At 35.8% G+C, this 27,507-nt stretch overlaps 1 protein-coding gene across 1 annotated transcript in view; it reads right to left on the bottom strand.

The window, feature by feature from the left end:
- GREB1L (GREB1 like retinoic acid receptor coactivator) overlaps window positions 1-27,507 on the bottom strand; it is a 255,520-nt gene that overhangs the window by 121,713 nt on the left and 106,300 nt on the right. The window contains 1 exon segment of the mRNA XM_033087644.1: window positions 7,781-7,888. The gene's annotated coding sequence lies outside the window, so the exon portion shown is untranslated.

Below are 27,507 nucleotides of genomic sequence, written 5' to 3'. Positions count from 1 at the left end.
AAGTTATCTTCCTTTCATCACTGAAAACCTTCTAAACCAACATTCTCCAAACAATCTTTTTAGTTTAATAAAGAAATGCTCAATTATATAGGGAGTACTGCCTAATCTCAATCCTTCCCCTGATAGTTTTAGGAGTAATGTGACAGATACATATGTACAGGATAAATAAGTACCATGTTGAATAAAAATATTAAATCAACATAAAAATGGGTGATCAAGTTTCACCATCATAGAAGATATACATAATCCTACAAGAGCATTAGCAATACTCAGATGGAGACAAAAAGAAGTAACTATGAACAGACTTGGTAGAGTGAAAGGAAGTGGCCAACTCTATACCAAATGAAAACATAACTGCTCATTTTAAAAAATGACCTCAGACTTCTTTAGTGCTTAGTATGGAGTTCTGTCCCTGCCACTGACAGTTCAATGCTGTCCTTGAACAAGTAGTTTATAAAACAGACTTATGGGGGTGTCTGGATCACTCAGTTGGTTAGAGCGCAAGCTCTCAACAACAAGATTGCCGGTTCAATTCCCGCATGGGATGGTGGGCTGCGCCCCCAGCAACTAAGACTGAAAAAAAAATTTGGAGCCTCAAAAAACAGACTTAGTCAAAAAAGTGGTAACAACAACTGAATTTGCAAAGTTACCACCCCTCCCACCTTCCTGCTGGTTCTTCAGGATTCCCGGGAAAATAAAATTCATTCCAGTGCTTTGACTAAGAACTTCTCATTAACAGTTGGAATTTCTACTACTACTTTGTAGCATAATACTCCAAAATTATTTCCCCCAGTTATGATACATTTGTACTGACCCAACTGTAATCCCTCAACAAGTTTCTCTTTTGACCAAGTATAAATATTTTCATTGACTTTTAATAAGAACTCTCTGAAGAAAATAAACATTAATTTTTTAGAAAGTATTTTTAAGGGCTGGTCCTGTGGCTCAGGTGGTTGGTTCGATTCCCACATGGGCCAGTGAGCTGCCCCCTCTACAGCTAAGATTGTGAACAACGGCTCTCCCTGGAGCTGGGCTGCGGTGAGCAGCTGGAGTTGGCATGGGCTGCCATGAGCTGCCGTGGACTACCGTAAGCTGCCAGGAGCAGCCAGTGGCCAGCGTGAGTGGCCGGCAGCCAGCGTGAGCAGCCGTGGGCTGCTGTGTGCTGCCGTGAGTTGCCATGAGTGGCCGGTGGCCAGCTTGAGTGGCCAGCAGCCAGGTGAGTGGCTGGCAGCCAACATGAGTGGCCAGCAGCCATCGTGAGTGGCCGGCAGTCATCGTGAGCGGGCGGCAGCGGGTGAGAGCTGCTGTGAGCGGCCCTGAACTGCTGTGAGCGGCCGACCGATGACCGGCAACCGACTGCCTCAGTCAGGGGAGCGCAAGGCTCATAATACCAGCATGGGCCAGGGAGTAGGGAGCTGTGTCCTGCACAACTAGACTGAGAAACAGCGGCTTGAACCGGAGTGGGGGAGGGGGGCAGGAAAGAGGCGGAAGAAGGGGGAAAAAGTATTTTTAAAAGGATCATCACAATTAGTGACAAAACAAGAAAAACACTAATTAAACAAATCATGTACACGCTAAAAGAAAAAGAACTGTATCTAAGACACTACTTTAGGGTTGCCTGGTTTAACAGCAAGTTAGGCTACAAAGCAGATAGATGGGGACATATATATTATTTAAGTAATAACTGATTTCTTAAAAAGGTTTCAAATTTGTATTTCCAAGTTTTGTCTACTGAAAAATCCAAGAAACAATGACAATTCAATAACAATAAGTACGTCCTAATACCCTGATTGTGGTTTACTAATACCATTCCCACTGAGAAGCATCAAGGCTCCTTGAAGGTATGGCCAATTCCAGGTCTGGGGCAGGAAATACCCAAGATGAGCCTTCAACATCTTGTGCCAGAAAGCAAAGAAGCTATCAAGGACTAATGGGTCATGTCAGAAGACATAGGATCAACATGAAGTGTTCCCACAGGCCAAAGATTAGAGAAATTGAACATAAAAGAGAATAAATGCGATGACTGAAGCATATTTAAAGTGTGAAAACTCACACATTAATTTTGATGCTCTAGGAGAAAAGGAAAGTATTCCTCTTGGAGAACAAAAACAAAATGCACCTAATTGAACTCTAAGAGTGAAGCATTTATCCTGTTCTTCCTGTATTTCAAAGTAACCAAATAGTCCTGGTTATTGAGAAAGAGTTTTTATTTTTTTAATGAAGAATTCTAGCTATAATAAATGTAGGAAGAACAACAGAATTACAAAATTACCATTTTGAAACCCTTAATGCAAAATTCATCTCGGCAATGACAATAAATGATACCATGAGATTAAAAAGTTGATAGGGGACTTTATAATGGAGGGATCAGCTAACACCTCCTGAACTCTCTGATCAAGTTTAGCGTCACTAATAGAGAGGCAATGAGACACTGTGTGCCTCCCCATGGGAGATAACATGAAACATCTAGGAAATACTCCGGCCAATAGGTGTAATAAAGGTAGTCTAACCTCTAGAGCTAACTTCCATTTACAGGACAGAGGAACAAGTAAATGAAACCAAAAGGAAATAAGCAGATTCAGAATGAGGGACAGGTGGATACAGCAAGTGATCTAGTTTCTGCAAGAAGCCAAGCTTATCTGGTTTGTAAACGATAGAACTAGGATTCAAATTTAGACGCAAAAGCCCATGTTTTTTCCACTAAAACATACTATTTGAAATAGAAAAAGGGTGAGACTGAAGACGATAAATTTTGTGTGGTGTATGTGTGTGTAGTTGTTTTTGGTTTCAGATTATTTTTTTAAGGCACAATTTATTGTCTATGTACCAGGCATAGTACTAAAAAGACAACTGTCAGCCTTCTGTTACTCTTTTCTCTACAGATATTGTCACCGACTTTCCAAACTAACAATCATCCACCCAGTCAGGCAGCATTTATAGAAGTCCTAAGATCGAAGAGGTTAAATACATAGGCTCTGGAGTCAGATGAGCTTAATTCAAATCCTGGACCCACTCGCCTGTATGATATTGGGTAAGTTACTTGGTCTTTCATCTGTAAAATGGGGTAAAACAATTAATATCATAGGTTTTTGTGAGACACATGAGATTTTATACACATATCAAGTTTTTTTGAATAGTGCCTGACACAAAATAAATGTGCAGAAAATGTTAGAAATAATAGTAAGTTTTTTTAAAGTACTGTGCTACACTGAGGATACTAAGGAAAGCAGGAGACACTCCTTCCCTGGTGTGTTGGGCACCACAGGAGATTCTGGGGCACTGTCCTAAGAACAAATGACTCTCAATGTAAAAGTTCCAAAAGCTGCTGTTTGATATTATATGTAATTCATTTATTAGGAAATTTTACAATCATATATACAAAACATTACTGTCCCTTATAGCCAGCAGATTCTTTGACTTCATGTAAGAAAATTACTTGTTATAGGCATTACTGCTTACACACCTCTTCTCTTAAAAATATTCACTGATGAGTGATAATGTGTGACTACTAGACAGAGAAATCAAACATGGTTCTTGCAAGTTCTTGTAGAGTCTATCATCCAAAATTAAAAACAAGCATATATTCACAGTTCTCATTTGTGCTCCTTTCGCATATCATGTATTCCTAAATTGACATCTGTCACTATTAAGAGTTGGGTCTTGTATTTGTCTGTCTCCTCTATTAGATTGTGAGTTCTTGGGAGAAAATATTAAAATGGGAATTGAATTTAAAAACAATAAACACATTGAGCTTTTTTGTGTCTTATCCAATTATACATTAAATGGGTTTGAGGAGATATTATCTTCTCCCAAGCACATTCCAAAAAAGCACAAGGCTAACCATGCATTCAAAACAGAAGTGTTTTATTTCATTTATGTCCATCCTCCTTGCTAAAAATCTTTAGAAAATGCAAACAGATCAAAAAATAAAAATCCTAACCTCTTTTAATACTTCTGTACATTTAAATCTGGATGAATCCCTTTTGACAGTTTCTGAAGCCAAAAGTATTTTTGGTAGTGAAATAAAAACCTAGCCCTAATAGCTTAATTCTATAATTAACCATTTTTACCAATATACTTATGGATATGCAATATATCTTAAATTGTTATAGAAATAATTACTATAATATGCCAGCTAATTTCATAATAATTATTAAAACTGTCATAATTAAAAGATAAAGTACAATGCTACTTTTCCTTTATAACAAAGTATTACGTGTGACTACTGGAAATCTTTACTTTCTTCCTCCTTGGAATACCAGAAATTCTTCTGTAAAATAAACACATCTCATCAAGACTCTCTGGAGCTAGTATAATTACCAGAGGCAATCCCTGTGTAAGATCAAAGAAGTAAAACAATAATAGGCAACGTGTGACCTCTACCATGTCACCAGAGACCAATTTTTCAACAGGGAGAAGAGTCAATAATCCAGAACAGAAAACATTAAATAACGAGAAATGCTTCCAAAGTGTGGCTTACCACATCCAGCAGGGCTGCCATACTCAGAAAGTCCCCAGTCTCTACCGTTTTCAGAGAACAAACTTATGGGGATTTATCACAACAATCATTAAAATCTGGATAAAACACTAGAGGCAAAAGCCAATTTCCCAAATGCAGTGTAGAATTTCAAAAGGTATTACAATAATTTTCCAAATTTCACTGGACACTTTAAAAGTATAATGAGAACGGCACAGATGTCTAAATATTTTTTCATATACTATTCATCGAATTTCTCTTATTTACCTATCCCCATTTAATTTTCCTAAGAAGTTGTTTGGAAAGTGGGCTATACACATTAACCAGATAAATATAATTTGTAATAACACATTAAAGACTTTTCAGGTTTTGGTAATACTGGGTCACTCACTAAATCTAGAAACAAGGCTTTGGTCCCCTCTGTAATGTATTTGTATGACTAATAAGAATTATAAGAGTATAAAGAGGGGTAAAGGAATTCCTACTCACAGTAATTACAGTCAAATGGAAGGACATTTAAAATTGACTTTTAAAAAGCACTACAAATAAAACCGTGCCTTAGAATCAGCAAAATCTGATTGTATAGGAGTGCTAAACAGCTGTCTGTCATCTTTCAAAATCAGATGTGTTAGGGACTGAACAAATGTATCTGAATTATTTAACTTGCAAAACATCCATTCTCCTGGTAATTCAGAGAGTAGTAAAAGAGGGATTTAGCTTAAAAGAAAAAGCACTGGACATTCAAAGCAAACTATGAACATTCTGTGTTTATATGGTTTTGTTACTCCTGCTACCTTCATCTTTCCACTCTGTCATCTACCAATGTCTTTCCAACTTCTTATCTTATTAACACTGCTAATTGTATTTGTCAGTTTTGCCACAATTTCAATGCTACTTAAACAGCTGTGGGTTTTCTCTAGGCAATTATCAGTCACTACACTTAGGTTTCTAAATTAGTTGTTGAAAGGCACTTTAAACTTGAGAAAATAGACACAGAACACACTGCACACTACACCTTACATTTAAGTATGTTGCTTTAAAATGACTAATTATTAAAAAGAAATTAAAAAATCACAAACACAATTCACAAATTGTAAATTTATAAATTAGTGAGGAAGTGCTAAACAAAGCCTATTGTATACTTTTCATCATTTTATCTTTTTCCCCATACTAATACATATTGTAATACACACTCTAGTGTGTGTGTATATATATATATATATATATATATACATGTGTGTATATATATACATGTGTGTATATATATATGTATATATGTATATATATATGTATATATATATATACACACACATATATATATGTGTATGTATATATGTATATATATATATATACACACATGTATATAGGGTATAAATTTGAACATCAAAATACTGCCAAATTCCTCTAATAGTCCCCTTTAACTACCTAGCAGCCAGTGGCCAACACCTTTCAAAGGTATCCACAATCATGTAAATGGTATATTGAGGTCATGGGCTATGGGAAAGTGAGCTCTTACAACGTGAAGATATCCCCCCTTCTCTACTCCTCAAAAAGAAAATACTTTATTATATTTGCTTTTTAAATTCTCTATTCTTGGCTTTAGCATTTATTTTCTTCTACAAAATTTCTACAAAATGTGCAAGAAACACATTCAGGAAGAAACACAAGGTTTAAGGTTATCCATCAACTGATACCCACTTCTATGAAATACATCTAAATTTTTTTTAAAAATCTTCCGTAATCCAGAAACATTACGCTTCATGTACCATTTATTCCCTTTATATGTTAAAATAAATTTAATAACTTTTAGAGTTAACAAGTGTTGATGTTTTTAAAGGTTTAGAATCCTGTTTGTGGGTCAGTCCAAAGCTTGTTAGAATAATTTTTAAATTAATGTAGGCTCATTCCTTACTCCTCTCTCTCCCCTACTTTGTGCTCAGAGGAAAGAAAAAAGTGATATCTCGACAGTGCAAAATTCTTCACTGAGAGACAGACATGAAAATGATGAACATTTTGGAAAGCAAAGTATACTTCAAATCCTAACTGTTCTTTCAGACCTATATTGACTCTTATAGTACTTGCCAACATTTGGTAAGGATTATCCTTCCATTAGACAAAAGCAAGCATTCCTTAGATAAATCAGGAGTTTTTTGCCGTGAGACTCATAAAACCTTTTCACAACACAGATTTTCAAGAGAATCCTTTAAGGTTTTAGAAGGCTGCTCCTTTTACTAAGTAACAAAATACACCCCATGGTGTCTCACTGACCCCTCTCAGCTGTCCTTTGACCTCTTCAATTGTTGAAGCCTAACTCCAGGGCCCACAGAATTTGCCTCCCATATCAAAAAGGCGAATGTTGCTTCCTCCTAGCACCTGGTGTAACAAAACGCAACAGTTCTCTCTCTTGTCTCCTTAGCTCCCTCTCGGACCATTTTCCAGATGTTACAGGCCCAAATGTTAAGCCAATACTAGGTTTCAGGATCTGCGTGGTCACCATGAAGGAACAAACAGGGACCAGGCTGAAGTGGCAATGACCCTCTTGTTCTTTTTGGCCTCAAAAGGATACGACGGGTCATAAAAGAGGAAAAGATCTTTGGCCTCTCTTGGAAATGCCAGGCTATTTAAACACATTGAAACTTCCAAAAAGAGAGACAATCTTGGGTTATGCCCTAACGGACAAGAGCTACCTAAAACAGTATCCTTAAGTGTTCAATTCTAAGCAAACTTTTGATTTTCTTTGACATCAGGGGGTGGGGTGGAAAAGCAGTATCACCTTTTCTCTTTTCTAAATTACACACATTTTAAAAATAGAAAAAATACTTTTTATAAAAATTTTAAAACATACATCTCAGGGTAGTGCAGTATGATAAAGATTTTAAATATATGCGGTCATTAGATATGGTTGGAGTTTTCTGAAGAGGACAAGAATATAATAATTAATAATAATCTCTTATTAGACAATTTGAGAGATAAAACCAGAATCAACAAAGGGGAATCAAAATCAGAATTCTTATTGTCTTAATTTAGGTACATAAGAAATATAATACAGAGGCTGTTACAGGAAAAAAACTTATTGATGAATACTTTTTTCTTTTTCTTTTTTTTTTTCCTTTTCTTTTGGTAGAGAGGATGGGGGAAGGGAGAAGAAAGCAGAGGGGAGGAAATGGAAGGAGAGTTCATAGAAATATCTGGTTAATCAGTTTAAGGACTAACTATAGTAGCTTTATTTAAATTCTAAATATAACTTCATAAAACAAATTTAATCTTGAAAAATTTGGGGGGCATATTATAATTGTACAATACCTTGGTTTATTTATTAACATTTTTGAATCACGTTCATGATTAAGTTGGGATGTCAACACTTCAGAGAGCTTGTTGCCTAGATTTTACTTGTTTAAAGGATTTTTGCACCTGTAAAAACATAAAAAATAAAAATATGTACATCAAGATGAGTTAATTTCCAAATGCATTCTATTCCAGAATACAATAATCTAAATACCTACAATTCTACAGAAATTACAATTAGAAATGAATTTTCAAAGTCTTACACAACTCTGTACATATCATAACTGGCAAATACAGATATTCCTCCTTCTTAAATACTCACAAAATAATCACTCCTAATTATATATACTCAAAAATAATTTCTGTTGTTCTTAAGATTTTTTCCCACTAAGTGTAAAATGACTAAATCTGTCAAGTCTGCCTTTTTGACAGGTGTTACCATAATGCTAAAAGACAACAGACTTTTTTATTTTTTTTACTTTTAGATATAAAATTAGTAGAAGATAATTTTCCTGTTCTAAAGTTTGTATTTTATAATCTCTGATACTTGGCGAAAATTTATCTCCTCAAAGAACTATCAAAAATTTAAGACACAACTAATATTAATTAAAATTATTCTCTACTTTTTGAAACTAATGCTTTAATAATTTCCAAGAAAGAATGCCTGGAAGAAGAAAAAGAGCTACTGTTTCCTACCTTTTGGAGCAGTGTATTCTTAGAAGAAATTAAATAATTACAATTATATAACTGGTTGAAAATTACATTGTGCATATTATTCTGTTCTCTAGGTAGATTATAATCAATATAAATTACTGCATGGAAAAATAGAAAACATAGTCATAAAGCATCAAATGAAATAAAAACTTTGGTCACTGATTTTTATATATAACTTGGAGGTGTTTCTATTCCTTTGTTACTGTGTCTAAAAAGAAAACAAAAGAGGATTTTCCTAAGACTATACTAATTATAATATGCATATTTACCGCACTAAAATATTTAAAGTAATATTAACTTATTTTTCTAAAAAATGTTTTCATTTTACTCTCCTTTTATGCCAACTTGGAAGATAGGAAAGAGAGAAAAGCACCATTTTAGATTTTTGAAATAAAAATCTTGATCTTACCTCTCTTACAGAAGAATGTCTTTTGGCTAAAGAATAATTAAAAATGCAACACCCAGATTTTCAAACTCATGCAATTCCCACCCACCCACACACAAATAGACATCTTTTTGTAGGTCACGAATTTTGCTACCTACATCCAAACCCAAGATTACCCCATATGTCAACAAGGTCAAACTGCATTACTGCCCATGAAACTATATGACTCCACAAGGACCTTAATGATTTTTAAAAAAGGTCAGTAATCCAATTCCAATAGCTTCAGAGTCTAAAATTGCTAATTTTTAGCCACGTGCTGCATACTTCACCTGCTAGTAATGACATTTTTGTATTTTCTTCTAATTACACTCAAAGCTAAGACCTTTGGCCCTGGGCCACAGACCCCTATTCAGGCTGCACACATTCTCTTAAACGACCTGATCCTTTGTTGTCACTCTTACTCTTTCATCTATTATTTACACCCATAGAGAAGGAAGATACTCTACCATTTGTATAGTTTAAAGCTTCTAATCATCTTAATTTCTTTGCCTTTCAACCTATGGTCTTTTTCATAGACGAATGCCAAAAAGTTTGACAAAATCATTTTTTTTCAACTACACTGACTCCCTCCCCCTGGCCGCAACCGCTTCCCCATTCCTACTCTCTAGCCAAGTTCCTTCCTGTTCCTTGTCTTACATAGGGGGGACTCTGTACCAGTCAGGATTTACAAATTTGACTTTCACCAACAAAATGAATTTCTAAATATAACAGAAAATATCTTCCTTGTTCTGACAGATCAAAACAATTATATATATTTTTTTTCATCAAAGAGCTCATTAAATTAAGTAGAAGGGTACTTAAAATAACTTAAAATCTGACCCCAGCCTCCCTATGGCATGGAATAAAATTTTCAGAATTCCCCTGCAAAAACATCAAAGAAGCTTCAGTATAAATATTAATAATAAGGATGTTAGTTATGTGGCCAAACTTTTCAAACATTTTAATATCTACAGTTGCTCACAAGGAAAAAAAGAGGAAGGAAAAAAAAGAAAATATAAAGAAAAATTTAAAGATTAAAACATTTTTAAATCTTTACATTTTAAAAGACTACTAATTCTCCAAACAGCAACACCTTCACATAAAACATTCCATGTCATTGTAATTTTCCAACACTTTTCCCAGACTTTTACGTCAACGTCCAAACACACTTTGCAAATTCAAAGCACAGAATTGTTTACCATGATGCAGATGTCCCCCTCAGATCACGATAGCCACCAAAAGACTGTTTCCAAGTTGTTTATAAAATGACATATGATCCATCTTTGCTCTCTCTTACTCTATTGCTCAGCTTACTCTTGATTTCTAACAAACAGTATTTCCTTGTTGTCTGTCCTCTCTGCAGACCCTGAAACCCCTTGTCTTTTCTTATTTTCACCATTTGCTTCAACCAGCAGTTCACTGGAGACCCATCCATCTTGTAATGCCTAAAGTGACAGATGCTCTCAGGAACCACCACACTGCTGAGTGAACAAAAGATAACATCACCTCTAGGAACTCCAGAGAGAAATACAACTGCAACCTTAAGACAGGCTGACTTGACAGACATTGGACCATAAACCTCTTCTAAGCAAAAAAGAAAACAATTGCCACACACACACACAAAAAAATCTGACACAATCAAAGGCAGAAAAGAGTGATTATTTGTGGATTGCCTTTTCACTCTGTGGCTCACAACCCCCAACCCCCACTCTCAATGCTTTTATATTGGGGCAATTCACTTGCCAGGAGGAGAGAGAAGTTCTTGGGAAAAAAAGCCTTTCTCAAGTATCTTTTTTTATTTAATAATATTGAAAGTGAAATTCATTCACATGTGTGTTTCAGTTAATCTAAGGTTTATGCTACAGCATTCTTAAACCTGATCCATCTTGTTTGCATACAGGGATTTCTGGACTCAGAAATGCTGACTCAAGTCTGCTGTGAAAGGCATATGCATGCTTCGCAAATTAAAAACACATTAGAAATTAAAAAGCAACGTGTGACACAAAGTCAACAATATGTGTAGCTCATAAAAAAGCTCACCATTCATTCATCAGACAACCTCAACTTAGGTTCAAAAGACAGTTAAAAAGAGGATTCTGGGAAGGACTACAGATCTTTTTTCTAACAAAGGAAAGGTCATTTTAACATCTTCCAGCAACAAACTAATGACAGGGACGCTGTAGATGGAAAGGCCTCTGCTTGATGCTATCTACAGTTTTTTTGTTCTTGCTTTCTTTAAGTATCTTATTTAAAATCTTCATGCAGCAATAGGAAAATTTAAACTCTAACATTTCATTTAATTTTAACTTTAACATTTAGATAAATACAGTGAAGGGAAAGTTTTGAAGAACAGAAAAACAAAAACTGAGTTGGAAGGCAATTAAGAATATTGTGTGATCGATGTCAATTATGGAGATTAACAATTCGTTTTTATAAAAGATAGTGAGCACCACAGAGGAAAATCTGTGCTGCAGTTACATACATTATCATTTTCAAGCAGGGTAAATGATACAAGTATCGGTTAAATCTAAAATAAAAAGCCAAATGCTGAAGAAGAGTTCTGTCAACCGTATTTCTAAGAAGAAACGTTAAGTATTTACAATGGCATTTCTTTAATACAAATATTTAAATTTTTCTTTAAAATTTTGCACAAAAATGCCTTTACGTTATAATTATTTTTCTTTGTAGTCACTAATGACTCATCTGTTCCCCATTTTTCTAAAAAATAAAATTTAAAAGATTTTATCTCCTGTGTTTGAATTATTTGTGCAGCAAAAAAATTTTCAACTTGATAAATCAACATATCTCTTTCTTAACATTTTCATGTCTCCTTTATTTCCTCAAATACTTCAGTGTATTTGTACAAATAAGAGTGTACAAATATTACACAATCTCAGAATTTTCTGGTTTTTATTTTAATGCTGGCAAGACAGAATTCATACAAAATAATTAAATGAATATGTACAATTACATAACTCAATGGGAAAAAGATTAAATAATTATAGAATGTTTATCAATATATAAAGGACTTGTTCTAATATGGACTTGATCTTTAGCTAGACAACTTTAACACACTGATTCTAAGTAACCTGCCAAAACTCCTGATCCAAAAGTACCACATCCTTCAACACTCTCAAACTTTGGCACTAATATCAAGAAAGAGTCGTGACTTTGGAATGACAAGGCTCAAAGAAGACCCAATTAAATGACCTACTTTTAAACACAATAGGATCGATACGCATGCAGGAAAAGTACACCCCTGTGGAAAGTTCTTATTGCCTGATTGATCAAAAACAAAACAACTTTTCTTTTTTAAGGGCCCCTTCCAGATCACAGTCAGTGCCAGAAATCCACACAGGAAAAAAATCCATCAAAATGAAACCCTAAAAGGGTTTACCCTTCACCATCCTATTTGCACTTCAAAACCCTATATAAGTCCTTCAGTTAAACCCCAGGGCTGAACCATTTCAATAATAAGAGAGGTGGCCAGCGGTGATTTATCTCCCATTTGGCCTCTGGACAGAGCTGTAAAGTCTAGAAAGCTTCCCTTCACTGACTGGAAACCTCCCCCAAGTCTCAACATTTGTGCAGCTTTGGATCTGCAATACCTTATAAGCAACTCATATGCCCCTTCAAATCGGATGCAAGAACAATTTGTAACTCAAAATTTGGGTACATTTTCTTGGCAATGTCTTCACAAAATGGAATGCTGCTGAGTAATCAGACCGTTGGAAATACCAGGTTAAATTTCAGGTTCTCTTTGTTATAAATTGAAGAAGAAAAGAAACTTCCTAACTTTATTTAGCCTCTGTCTTCTCACATGTTAATTGTTGTCAGAAATTCTTAAACTTTTTCCAATTCATACCTTGATATATGCTTTACACTTTGGGCCACATCAGGCAACCTCCTGCAGGGGTGTGCATCTAAATTTAAATCCTTGCACTGTAAAGTATCTTAACAAATCCAAAAAAGTGGAGATTTCACAGGTCACAGACTCCTGGGTCAAAGAGACCTTAAAAACAGATATCATAACACTATGACTCAACTGATTTATTCTACCCTTCTTATCAAATATGTACTATAACTGTCATCACACACACACAATTTTCCTGTAGTAAAATAAACACCAAACAATGTCAACAGTTTTTTAAATAAAAAAAGGTGCCAGAAGTTGTCAAACGTAAAACACAAAGAAATTATTCCTTAACAATGGAGAATATTTTGACAAAAGGCATGAACTCTCTATTTCAAAATTATGTTCATGTGTTTAATAGTGTTGAAAAAGAATGAAAAATATATGCTACATTTTTCCCTACCTGTTCATTGTTTTCTATTTTCATTTAAATTAGAGAAGCTTGTTTTTCTAATTGACTTTTGATAAATTCTATCTGAATGCAACAACTAACAACTTGCACTAAATGATTCCACTAAAGTGACTGCAGTTTTACAAGTTGAAATTTTTCAACTATTTCACTAACCCCATCAATTTAGAGATTCCACAGGAAAATGTAAATTTCATTTAATCTTGCAGTTAAAAAAAAAGTCTAAAAGAATAAAATTAAATATACGTCTGAAAGCTAAAAGTACAAGAAATACAGATTTTTTGTTAATGAAAAGGAAACACTGATTTATGTTTTTGGAAATATTTATCAATAAAAATTACATTTCTCCCATTAAAAAATGCACCACTAACATTCCTATACCTCATTAACAAATATTTTCCATTTTTCAAAGTTCCAAGACCACAAATTCTAGAAAAACCTTACCCTCACAGCAAATTACTTTATTGCATGCTACTAGGTCAATGAATTTCAGATTTGTATTTGAGATAACATAAAAATTCAAACTGCATGTATAAATCAGGAAAAATAGACAACTGGAAAAAACCTAATGAATTGTTATATCACTGAAACAAACTTTGGCACTAATAACGATATTCAGGAAAACAAATTTCTTAACCTACTATATGACATTAAAAAAAGCTTTCCTTAGATAATCAACAAGAATAATTGATCCACCACAGAGGAAATATTCAATCTTCATTAAATATTTATTCAGTGCAATACGTTGTTAAGTCTATTTAGACCTCAAAGAAGAAATAGTTCCTGTCTGGTAGGAATCAGGTCTTGAGAGAATTGAATGGAGATGAGAAGCAGTTCCTCAAGACATGACACTATGAAAACAACAATGCTAAAAACTGAAGATGTGCTTTGAAATGTATATTACTACTTTGAAATCTGACACAAAGACAGTGATATTTAAGGCAGTATTAATTTTAAAAAGGTTTGAAAGGGTGAGCAACTTGATTTCTTATTAATGCAGCACAATAAAATTTGGCCTTCCAAGATCTACAATTACCAACTCTTCTGCTCTGTAACCATAGCCAAGTCACCTATGTTCTCTGGACCTGTTTCCTTACGCATAAAATGAAGGATAAAAAGTAATATATTTCTAGATAAAAATACTATGCTGGGGGTGGGGAAGAGATCCCATTGATAATAGCAACAACAAACATAATAACCATATATGACATATATTGATATCATCATTTCTTAAATTGCCAAGCTTTAGGTGATTTAAGTGAAAATTTACACACTCAGAGATATATGCTAGGTTTCTTAAAGAGAAGCCTAATCTTTGTAAAAATATCTGTTTCTCAAACAAAATAATAAACTTAACAGAATTCCAATCAAAATATCAGTAGAATTTTAGGGGAGCATTATGAAAACATCCATAAATTCATAAGAAAGATCAAAGAAAATATGGAAAAAGCTTTTCAAAAAGGTTATAAGAGGAGGTGAGTCAAAATAAATATTAAATCATATTATGAAGAAAGAGCTTTTGGCCATTAATCCATATTACTAAATCCACAGGATATTTTTCAATTCTCCTCTAACATGCTGTTTTTGTAGATTTCTTGAAACTTTCTTACCTTCTGCTGGACTTCTCCTCACAACTTTTTAGTTTTCCTCTTTCCCTATACTGGTTCTCAATTTCCTTTGCACCCCCATAATACATTACCCAGCAATGAAATGTTGGAGTTCCACAGGGTTTAGTTTGTGGTAGCCATCTTACAAGACGGCCCCAATGATTCTCGCCTCCCATGAATCCCCTCCTACATTGAATCAGGGCTCACTTGAGTGATCAATAAAATATTGAACAAGTGACAGTGTGTGATTTCCAAAGTCATAAAAGACATTGCAGTTTCTGCCTTGACTTTTGGATCACTTGCTCTAAAAAAAGGTAGTTACCATGCTGTAAAGACACTCAAGCAGCTCTGTAGAGAGGACCTTAAGTGTAGAAACTATGGTCTCCTGCCAGAAGTCAGCACCAACTTGCCTAATTGCTTTCCTTGCCTCCTCTCTGGAATCCTTCAATCACTTCTCTGCATTAGAGTGCAAATATAATCATGTCAACTCTTTGCTAAGGCCCTTCGTGGTTTTATATTTCTCTGAGTATAAAAATCAACATGATAGAGATCTGGTCAAGATGGCAGAGTAGGTAAATGCTGTGCTTATCTCCTTTCATGACCACATCAAAATTACAAGTAAATTACAGAATAACGATCATTGAGAATAGGCTGAAGTCTAGCTGAACAGAAGCCCTACACTGAAGGACATACAGAAGAAGCCACCTGAAACTGGTAGGAGGGACGGAGACATGGAACAGGCTTGTACCACACCCACATGTGACCATTAAAAATCGGGAGGGATATCTCAGCTGTGGAGGCCCCCCACCTCCGGAGAAGCAAGGTGGTCCAGTCTGACACTAGACTCCCCATCCCAGGGTTCCAGTGCCAGGGAGAGAAATTCCCATAAATTCTGGCTGTAAACACCAGCAAAGATTGTAGCTGAGTGAGACAAGAGTGGCTGTAGTCTCAGGCGCTCATCTTAAGGGAACTGCACACAAATTTACAGACTCGCTACTCTGAGCTCCAGCTGTGGGGCAGCACTTTGAAAGGCGCCAAGGACATACATACAAGGAGGAACTGAGTTGTCTGGCTTAAGAGCGAGAGCTGAAGGAGCAGCTTTCTCCCAAATGGAGGAGCTGGCAGAAGCCATTGTTTCTTGGTTGAGCCCTCCTCACTTCCAGCGTGCAAACACAGGTGGCCACCATATCTGAGTCTCCATTAACCTGGCTAACACTGTTCATTCACCCTGATTCCTTGAGACGCCACCATACCCAACTTTTAGGAACATCCAAACCATTTCCAGTGGCTTTTCCGCATAAACAGCCTGTCATGACTCATGTTGGGGACTTTCCAAAAATCTCTCAAAGGTCCACAACATCCAAACAAGCAGAATCTGGCTTTGGTGTGTCCCATACCTCTGGCTGAGCAGCCCCAAGCCCAGCACTAGCAATAGCGAGCTTGGTTTGCAGCTTGGCCTCTTGAGGCACTTCCAAGACCAGTGTGGCCAGTGGCCATCTGCAGATTGCTTTATGACTCATGCCATGTGGCTCTGGGCAGGGCACAGGCTATGGCTGAACTTGGCTTGCAGTGGGGACCCTCCTAGGAGACCCCGGGATTGCATGCCTGGTCTCCAGCTCTGGACCCAGCCAGAGCAACACCCAGCTGACTCCAGGGAAGACACACCCAAAGGGCACACCGGAAAGGTACCAGAGCCCTGACAAAGTGAATCCTGCTCCAAAGGGTCAGCCCCTGCACAACGTCCTCCACTATAGTCACAGTCAGTCCTCCCAACCAATCAGCCAAGGATCATTATCTCCCACTGATGTGCAAACAACAACCAAGGCTCAACTACAACAGGAGGGCACACACACAACCCACACCAAAGATACATTTGGAGCACCCACCTTCAGGTGACAAGGGAGACTATGCCACTGAGCCCCACAGCACACCTACTATATAAGGTCACTCTACTAAGACTGGGAGACATAGCAGCCCTACTTAATACATAGAAACAAACACATAGAGGCAGGCAAAATGGGGAGACAAAGAAACATGTCCCAAATGAAAGAACAGAACAAAGCTCCAGAAAAACAACTAAACAAAATGGAGACAAGAAATCTACAAGATGCAGAGTTCCAAACATTGGTTATAAAAATGCTCAGTGAACTCAGGGAGAACTTCAACAAAAAGATAAGAAACATAAAAATGGAGATGGAAAACATAAAAAAAGAACCAGTCAGAAATGAATAATATAATAACTGAAATGAAGAATACATTACAGGGAATCAACAGTAATTGAACGAAGCAGAAGATTGAATCAGTGATTTAGAAGACAAAGTAGCAGAAAACACCCAAACAGAACAGCAAAAAGAATCCATAAAAATGAGGATAAGTTTAAGGGGCCTCCAGTATACCAAGCAGACCAACATTCACATCATAGGGGTACCAGAAGGAGAAGACGGAGAGCAAGGAACTGAAAACCTATTTCAAGAAATAGTGACAGAAAATGTCCCTAACCTGGCAAACGAAATGGATATTTAAGCCCAGGAAGCATGGAGAGTCCCAAACAAGATGAACCCAAGGAGGCCCACACCAAGACATATCATAATCAATATGCCAAAGGTTAAAGACAAAGAGAGAATCTTCAAAGCAGTTAATTACTTACAAGGGGGCACCTATAAAACTCATAGACAAAGACAAAGTTTAGTAGTTACCAGAGGGTAACAGTGGATAGAGGAGGTAGATGAGGGTAAAAGAGATCAAATATATGGTGATGGAAGGAGAACTGACTCTGGGTGGTGAACAAACAATATGATATATAGATGATGTATTATAGAATTGTACACCTGAAACCAGTGTAACTTTACTAACCACTGTCACCCCAATAAACTCAAAAAAATACAAAAATACAAACGGATGGGCACAAAATATTCAAAGTGATGAAAAGCAAGGACCTACAACCAAGATTACTCTACCCAGCAAGGTTATCATTTAGAATCAAAGGACAGATAAAGAGCTTCCCAAACAAAAAAAAAGCTAAAGGAGTTCATCATCACTAAAACAGTATTACAAGGAATCTTAGAGGGACTTCTTTAAGATGAAAAAAAAAATACGAATCATAAAATGGCAATAATTACATATCTATCAACAATTACTTTAAATGTAAATAGATTAATTACTCCAATCAAAAGATGCACTGCCTGAATGGATAAGAAAACAAGACCTACAAGAGACTCACTTCAGATCAAAAGACACACAAAGACTGAAAATAAAGAGATGGAAAAAAGATATTTCATGAAAATGGAAACAAACAAACAAACAAACAAAAAGTTGGAGTAGCAATACTTATACCAGATAAAATAGGCTTTAAAACAAAGGCTATAACAAGAGACAAAGAAAGACCCAGTAATCGCACTTCTGGGTATTTATCCAAAGAAACCTAAAACGCTACTTCAAGGGGATGTGTGCATCCATATGCTTATTGCAGCATTGTTTACAATGGCCAAGATGTGGGGCAACCTGGGTGTCCGTCAAGGGAAGAATGGATAAAGAGTAGGTGGTACATATATACAATGGAATATTGCTCAGCCAGGGAAGGGAATGGGTTCTTGCCATCTGCAGTGGCATGGATAGGCTTTGAAGGTATTGTGCTGAGTTAAGTATGTCAGACAAAGAAAGACAGATGCAATGTGATTTCACTTATATGTGGAATCTAAAGAACAAAATAAACAAACAAAACAGAAACAAACTCATAGATACAGAGAACATTTGATGGGAGGAGGGTTGAGGGGGTGGATGAAAAGGGGAAGGGATTAAAAAGTACAAATTGGTTGTTTCACACTACTCATGGTGATGTAGGGTATAGCATAAGGAATATACTCAGTAATACTGTAATAACTGTGTATGGTGTCAGATGGGTACTAGATTTTTTGGGGTGATAGATGGGAGGAAGGTCGGGGACCAGGTGAGAAAGGTGAAGGCATTAAAAAGAATAAATTGGTAGTTACATAAGTCATGGGAATATAAAGTAAAGCATAGGGAATATAGTCAATAATATAGGTAATAACTGTATAGTGCCAGGTGTGTACTAGACTAGTGAGGGGGATTACTTCTTAAATTATATAAATATCTAACCACTATGTTGTACACCTAAAATTAATATTAAATAATACCGAATGTCAACTATAATTGAAAAATTAAAAAAGGAAGGGTAAGGTAAAGGCGAATAAGAGGTCCAAATTTCCAGGTATAAAATAAGTCATGGGGATGTAATGTATAGCATGAGGAACATAGTCAATAATATTGTGATTGTGTGGTACGGTGTCAGATGGTTGCTGGACTATCATAGTGATCACTTCTTTAGGTATATAAATGTTGAATAACTACGGTGTACACCTGAAACTAATATAATATTGTATATTAGCTATATTTTAATAAAAATCTTTTAAAAAAAGATTTGCCAGAGCATAATATGCAGAAACTTTAAAAGTCAAGAGACAGATAAAATTCTACTAGTCAACTAGCCAAAAATAAGCTAGTATTGCTATATTAAAGTCAGACATATAATATTATAATGTAGTGAAAGTGAGTGAACTTCACCTGTCTGTATCAACATGGGTGAGCCACAAAATACAATGAGTTTAAAAATCAGGTCGGAAGAATGTGGTATAAAGATATTTATAGAAATTTCATATACAAAAATGCATGTTTTATGATAATATATATTTCAAAACCAAAATTATATTTCTCAGTGATACATGCTTTCTTTGGGAAGCTATCAAGGACATTGTTAGTCCAACTTCAGATTATTCTGGCAGAGAAAGAGGGGGCAAGATCAGGGCAGGGCCCTCAGGTGTGTCACAGGTACTGGTGATATTAAGTATATTTAGCAGAGTGGTGGGTTCATGGGTGATCATTTTATTACTATTTTTAAGACTTGTTTGTATGTTATGTATATACTCTTGTCAATAAATTTCCTTTAGAATTAAAAAAAATCCATATTGTAAATATCTCTGCCCATCTCTCCAGCTTTACCTTGCACTGTTCTCTTCCAAGACGCTATGCTCCAGCAACACTGATCAACCTTTAAATACTTATGTTCCCTCTGCCAGTAATACCACTCATCCTATCTTTTACTTTTGCCTAGTTAAACCCCCTTCATTTTTTAGATCTCATTTCAAGCACTGCTTCCCTGACCCCCTCAGCCCTTTGCTGAAAGCTCTCATAGAACCTTATTCATCTTCTTCTTAACAATTCACTAAGCTATATAATTTGTATCATCAACTGATTAATGCTTGTCTTCCCTATTAAATTATAAGATACATGAAGGACTATGTTTTTCTGCTTTGCCTGTTACTGAAATCACAGAAACTATTGTGGTGCCCTCCTACACAGCAGGCAGTCAAAAATATTGTTTGACTAATTTAATGATTTAAAATGTAGGGCTGGCACAAGAATGAGAAGCTATTTGGTGGCAGTTCCAAAACACTTTATTATCTGTAAGAATTATTATATGACAATTGAGGCATCATAAAACAATAAAGGGAAGAAGAAATTATTCACTTAATGATACTAAAATAATGATCGACAATTTAAAAAGTAACAGCTAATAAAAAACTTATATTAAACACTAGAAATAAATTCCAGAGAAAAGATTAAATATTTATACCTAAATACATTTACATGCCCACTCACATCAAACCATATAAAAATTAAGAGAGAAACAGAATTAAATATTTATTATACTGATATTTATCATGTATCAAGATTTATTATGATATCATAGTGAGAAATTAGATTTCTAAGCCTAGAAATCACAAAGGATGAGACTGAGAGATTTGATTAGTGAAAACATAAAACTTCTATATTTCAACATCTGAAGCAAATAAAAAGAAAGAACAATCATCTAAGAAAAATGTTTCCTAGCTAATAAAAAGAGTTAATGTCTATTATGATTACAATAAAGTAAAACATTAATTCCCCCACCCCTGGGAACAACCTAATATTCCATCAATAGGAAAACAGTTAAGCACATTGTAACAGTAATAACCACTATCATTATTTGAGGACATACTATGTACCTCACATACAAGCACACAGTCTCATTTAACCCTAACAAATCCATCCATAATGGAATACTATGAAGCTATAAGTATACTTTTGACACAGAAATATATTCATAATATATGAAATGGAAAATGCTGTAAAACAATATGGTTACATGGTTTTACACAAAACAATATGTAATATACAGCATGGTCACTATAGTTAAAGTACTGTATGGAAATTTGAAAGTTTCTAAGAGAATAGATTTTATAAGTTCTCAACACAGAAAACTAACTACGTGATGTGATAGATGTGTTAACTAATCTTATTATGGTAATCATTTTGCAATATTACAAATATTAAGCCATTACGCTATACACCTGAAACTAATATAATGTTATCTGTCAATTATATCTAAAAAAAGAAAAAAGAAAAAAAAGCAAATCAATATGGTCTCATTTTTATAAGAAAGAAAATACATAGTGACCTGGAAACATAAAGAGATAAATTCAGGGGCAGCTGGATAGCTCAGTTGGTTAAAGCGCAGTGCTCTTAACAATAAGTTTGCCGGTACGATCCCCACATGAGCCACTGAGCTGCGCCCTCCACAATTAGATTGAAACAACTACTTGACTTGGAGCTGATAGATCCTGGAAAAACACACTTAAATAAAAGTTTTTTTTTTTTTTTTTTTTTATAAAAGATAAAGTCAAAGTGTGACACAAATCACAAAACAGTGGGTGACATGATTATAAAATGAAACTATTTTTCTTTATGCTTATCTTTATTTTCCAATTTTCTACAATGGAATTACTTTAAAATGCTATACACATTGCAAACTTAAGCCCCAGATCCTTTTATCATCATCTTCATCATGTGTATTGACTTTGAACATTTGATGTTGTGAAACATTGACTTTCTTATTTGACAAGTAATACCTTTTCTCACTGTAGGCTTATTGTAAGTAAATGTACAGTGATAAATACAGTTTATGCATGTGCACATAGTAAAGACTACAAAATAATACAACTTGCTTTTAATACTCTGGCAGATATATTTTTACTATCATAAGCAGTGAATTTTTAAATTTATTTATTATAGCTTATGCGGAGATTTAAAAAATCATCCGTGACGATGTAGGAAGTAGTCCAAACTGATAACTCTTATAGTGAAACACAAATCCACAACCTAATGTTTGAAAACTTTCATTATTTTTCTGTGCCTATTCAAACTTATCTCCCATTATACTCCAATATGAAACCTGTTCCTATCAATTTGATTTTATTTCTGTTCCCTACAAATAAGACCACACCCATCTCTGTGCCTTTGTTCAAATTATCTGTCCCATTCCTCACTTATCTTTTCAGCCAGTCTTAATCCTTTTCTTACTCTGCTTACTTTTATCTTTATTATTATAACCCCACAACACCTAGCACGGTTCTGAATATACAGCTAGTACTTAAATAACGATATCACAAATATTTTCGAAGTAAAACCTACCAATACTGAATCAGTATGGAAAGTGTATCTCTGTAGGTATTTAAAATAGAATACTTCCATTTAAGGATTTAAAATTTTTTTTCCTTTTATTTTTTTTGAGTAGATAACATATTTACTTGATCAAAAACTTAGCAGTAGAAAAGTATATGTAGTAAAAAGTGTCTCTTCAACCTTTGTCCCACCATCTCTTGTTACAGGAAAGCACTTTTATTAGGTTTTAAAAACATATATACTTAAGATTTTTTAAATGCATATATAAGTAAAGACAAATCAAACACATACACTCCTTTAGACCTTGCTTTTTTATGTTAAAAAATATGTTGGAGAGCTGTCTATAAAAGCACATAAAGATCTTCCTTATTCTTTTTTGTGGCTTCAGATAATTCTCTAGCATGTACATATCATGATTATTTTAAACTATTCCCTTAATGATGTATACTTAGTTTCCAATCTTTGTTATTACTGAAGATATTGTAATAATCAACTCTGCATTAATTAATGCACACGCATTTAGCACTTGTTGGTTAAATTCCTAGAAGTGAAATTGCTGGGTCAAAGGATATATGCAGTTTTAATTTTGTTAATTACTGCCAAACTGTCCTGCTTTTGTTTTGTTTTCTTTTAGCAGACATAAAGCAGTCCTCATTGCTTCCACACATTAGAAACATTTTCAATTACAGTTCAGCTTCTCTAACGTCTACATCAAGCAGTAAAATACCAAGAAAACTGGGCTGGGGAGAATCCTGGTTATGAGGCACTAACTGAGGACTGAACTAAGGGTTGAACCAATTTACACTGCTAGTAGCAACTTAAGTATTCCCATGCCTTCCAGAATATAGAATATTATCTACTTTTGGATTTTTGTCAATATGACAGATGAAAAATGATATCTCAATGTAGTTTTAATCTGCCTTTTTCTTATTATGAATGAAATTGATTATCTTTTTAAACGTTTAAAAGTTCTTCAATTTTCTTCTCTGAAATGTCCAATCCAGTCTTTATCCATTGTTCTAGTTGGTTGTTGGTGTTATAGTTGATTTTTTGGAGCTCTTTATATATTAAGGAATTTCTCCTTTGTGTATGATAGGAGTTGCAATGGTCTCCCCGTTTGCCATTTGCCTTTTAACTTTGCTTATGGTATTTATTGTTATTTTCCCATGCAGACAGTTTCAGTTGTTATATAAGTACATTTATCCATTTTAAAAATGTTAATCAGTGGCATGGAAACACAGACCTGCTTAATTAAATAATCTACACAAGCCAGTGTTATATTTCCTAGAGGCACTAAGAAGGCAGAGGAGTGGAATATGGGGTGAGGGGATGGGGATTATCTAAATAAATGAAATTCCCACACGTTTTTTGTCTACTTTTTTTTAAAGAAAATTTTAAGCTTTTTTAGTTTATTGATAATTTTGTGAGGGGAACAAAATAGATATTTCCACCCTACCTACTCCCTCTTGCCTTTGCAAAAGGTGCAGAAACATACACACACACACACACACACACACACACCCCACAAAAATGGGGGGAGGAGAATGGACAAGGTGGGTATGAAGTAGCCAGCAGGAGCCTGGAATGAAAATTTTGATTCAGTAGCTTCTAATCCTAGAAGAAATAGGAGAAACAGTTTTCGAACACGGTTTCTCTGGATTTTGGACTTTAAATTAGTGGAAGAGCTGCATACTTATGGTAGAGTGGAAAGGACTCCAGGCAAGAGTATCAGATTTTCTTTTCCCACAGGATGTTTATGGATTTTCTCCCCCGCAAAGCCTAAATTCCCACTACCAACCCTCCCCCCACTTCCTATTGTGTTCTACCTTTCTTTAGTCATTATCTGAAAACCATGGGATCCAATCAGTTGTTTATTATTGTCTTTGCTGGTGACGCCTACATCTACATTATTGGCTATCAAGTCTTTTCTGAGTTGCTGCTCTTCCCTTGCCCTCCATATGTCAAAACTCAATATATCCAAAACAAAACTCATTATTATTGGAGTAAAAGCTATTCATATTTCCTGATTTCATTATTTTCATTCATTCACTGAGGAAGTACTATAAATTGTGCTAGGAGGGATGATAAAGGCAATCCATAATCTCAGAGACATCAATCTAGAGGTAAAGACAGATCTGTAAATGTGTAAATGTTCACAAAGTACTATAAAAGCACAGTGAGTGTAGCAAGTCAATGTGGAGAAATAAGGAAAATATCAAAGAAGAGATGACATTAGGGTGGATTTAAAGGATTCATCAAACAGAATCGGGATGACTCACATCAATAGAAGAGAATGGCAAAGGCATGGTGTATTTTAGAAAAATACTGAAAGTTCATTTTTTGGGGGTGGAGGGTAGAGGGGCAGGAGAATAAAAAAGTAGCTTGGGGCCAGTCTGTAATTATATGCCAAATTGGGAATTTTCAAAACAGCAATTAACAATCAGATTTTTAAAAAAATAAAAGGTAACTCCAGGGGTATTGTGAAAGTTGAATTAGAGACCAGATCAAAGGTTTCTGCAAAAGTCTAGGAAGAGGTGATGGGATTGCACATCATTAAGGGTGGAAGGAACCGAGAAGAGAAGTCCTTTTTTTGCCATTAGGCAGATAGAAATTCAGGGCTTGAGCTCTGGAGTGGGGACTGAAGAAACAGACCCCGGAGACTGATCGCTGCCACACAGATAGTTGATATTGGTGCTGGTGAGATTACCTAAGGATGTGTGGTGGGAGAGGGTCAAGGAGGGAAGCTGCGAAACACTGTCATTGGAGAGTCAAGCAAAGGAAGAGGAAAACCCAGTAAAGCGGATGGAGAAGTAGCAGTAGCAGAAGTAGGAAGGAAACCAGGAACCAAGGAGCTTGGGAAAGTCAAGAGACAAGAGAGTTTGGAGAAATGGGAGGTGGTCAACAGTTTCAATAGGTAAGTGAGGTCAAGTAGGATCAAGAATGAAAATGTGCCCTGGGCATGTAGCAAATACTCTCTCAAGAAGGGTGGTGAACTGGGATGGAAATAAGTTGGTAGCTGTAGGAAAGGTAAAATGGCCAAAGAAGAGTAATTAGAAAGAGCAATGCTTACAGGACAAGGTTCTTCCCTCAAAGAAAAGGGAGAGGTGATGGTAATGAAGAGAGGAGATGATGAATGGAATAAGGTCCTAGAGGGGATAAAGAGAGAGAGGGAAAGGATGGAAGCCACACATCGATGGCAGAACTACAATACAGGAGCCTGGGTCCCTGACAATCGCAGAGGTGCTTTGTCGGCCTTAGACAATTGCCTCCAAACTTTGTTTATGTGGGAAAGAAATCAACTTCTAACTTGCTATTTGGTGTTTCCCATCGTTTGCAGAAAAGTGTAATCCTAACTGATACAAGAGAGAATGGCGTTGAAAAAATAAGCAAGCACCTCTCAGAAATAGCACAGTATGTTCAGAAGACAAGACCAATCTGGCATTTCTAGACCCTACCACATGTGTGAGGAAGAGAGAGGTAGGAAAATAAGATGAAAATGTAGGCCCCGGTGTGAGGAGTTGAGACTAAATAAAAAGGTGCCACACAAGAGGGCGTTAAGCAAAGGAATGACATGTTCCTATTTCAGCTTCGAATAGATTCCTCTAGTGGCAGGTTTGAAGGGGCTCATGAAGAGGCAAAACAGGATGCAGAGAGAGTGTTTAGAAACTTCTGCTGTGATCCAGGTGAGAGATCATCATACCTGCATGCTGCAGGTATGGTAAAGTTAGAGAGGATGGGTACACCTGAGAAATACTTAGGAATTATTATGTTGGTGCAAAAGTAATTGCAGGTTAGAAGGTTAAAAATAATTGCAAAAACCGCAATTACTTTTGCACCAACCTAATAAATCATTAGGACTTGGCGATTAATGACATGGGCAAGTGATTCAGGATGAAACCAAGGTTTCTACCTTGCATTGTTTTCTCTCTCCCTGCTGTTAGTACTTCCATTCAGGCACACCATTACCTCATATATTCATTCAACAAATATTTCTTGAGTGCCTTCTCTGTGTCAGGTTCAGCAGACACAACAGTGAGCAAGCTAGAAAGGGTCTTTGCCCTCAAAGGTATTAGTTAGGGATATCAGCACCAAAAGCTTCATCTGGGATATCTCATTTATTCCTCAGAACACCCTATGACACAAGTATTATTATTGTCCTCATTTTTCAGGTGAGGTCACCCAGTCTTAGAAAGCTTAATAATTTGCTCAGGGTCACACAGCTGATAACTGGTGTTGCTAGGAATCACACACAGATCCATCTTACTTCAAAACAAGTTTTTAATCACTTGACTACGTTACCTCTCATGCAGTTACATACAATATATTAAATACTATGACAAGGAGTACAGTTGTTTGGATGATTGCATCTTCCTAACAGGACATGCTGCGTTTGGCATGTTCCACCCAGAACAGTTTTTCTAAAATCCAATTGGGGAGCATAGTGATACCTTCCCTGATTAAGGGTTCTCTGAGGAGGAAGATGAGGTTTTCCATGGAAAGTGATGGATTCAGGTCTTAGATATACTGATTTTGAGACGGCTGTGAAATTTACAAATGGAGATAATCCAGTAGTAATTTGATAGAACAATCTTAAATTCAGGGGGAAGCACGGTTGGAGATAAAGCACTTGGTATCACTAGTTCTTAGAGGTCAGCTTAAGTCAAGGCAATTACTGGGACTCTTTGGAGGCTTCTAGAAGTGAGAGGAGCACCCTGATGAGAAAAGGGCAGCTGGGTACAGGCTTGAAGAGAGTGGAATAGATTTGGAATAATTGATCAGAGAAAAAGGGGAAGGATTCAACCAAAGGCCGTCAAAGATATAATCAAGTTGTATTTAGGGTTAGGGACAACAAATTTATAGTGATATCCACCTGCGTGGTTGAGAGATTTTTCTCCAGTAGCAATCACTAACTCGCCAAAATTTTATTTTACTAGTTCTTTTTTCTCCCCATCTGAATTAAGGACTTGCCCGTGAGTTGCCGAAGCACCCTGAATTTACCTTTGATCTGCTACTGAACACTTGACCTATCAGGTTCTATGTAAGTCCACCTCCCTTTGGACTTTGAAATCCTCAAAAAGTCCTTTGAGACTTTGAAAACCTGTTTTTTATTGTTTTTATTTCCAGAAACTTGCACAGCATTATTTGCATAGCTATTTCATC

The sequence above is a fragment of the Rhinolophus ferrumequinum genome, chromosome 19, assembly GCF_004115265.2.
Source record: "Rhinolophus ferrumequinum isolate MPI-CBG mRhiFer1 chromosome 19, mRhiFer1_v1.p, whole genome shotgun sequence".
Classification (NCBI taxonomy): Eukaryota; Metazoa; Chordata; class Mammalia; order Chiroptera; family Rhinolophidae; genus Rhinolophus; species Rhinolophus ferrumequinum.
This window is presented reverse-complemented; position numbering and strand designations above follow the sequence as displayed.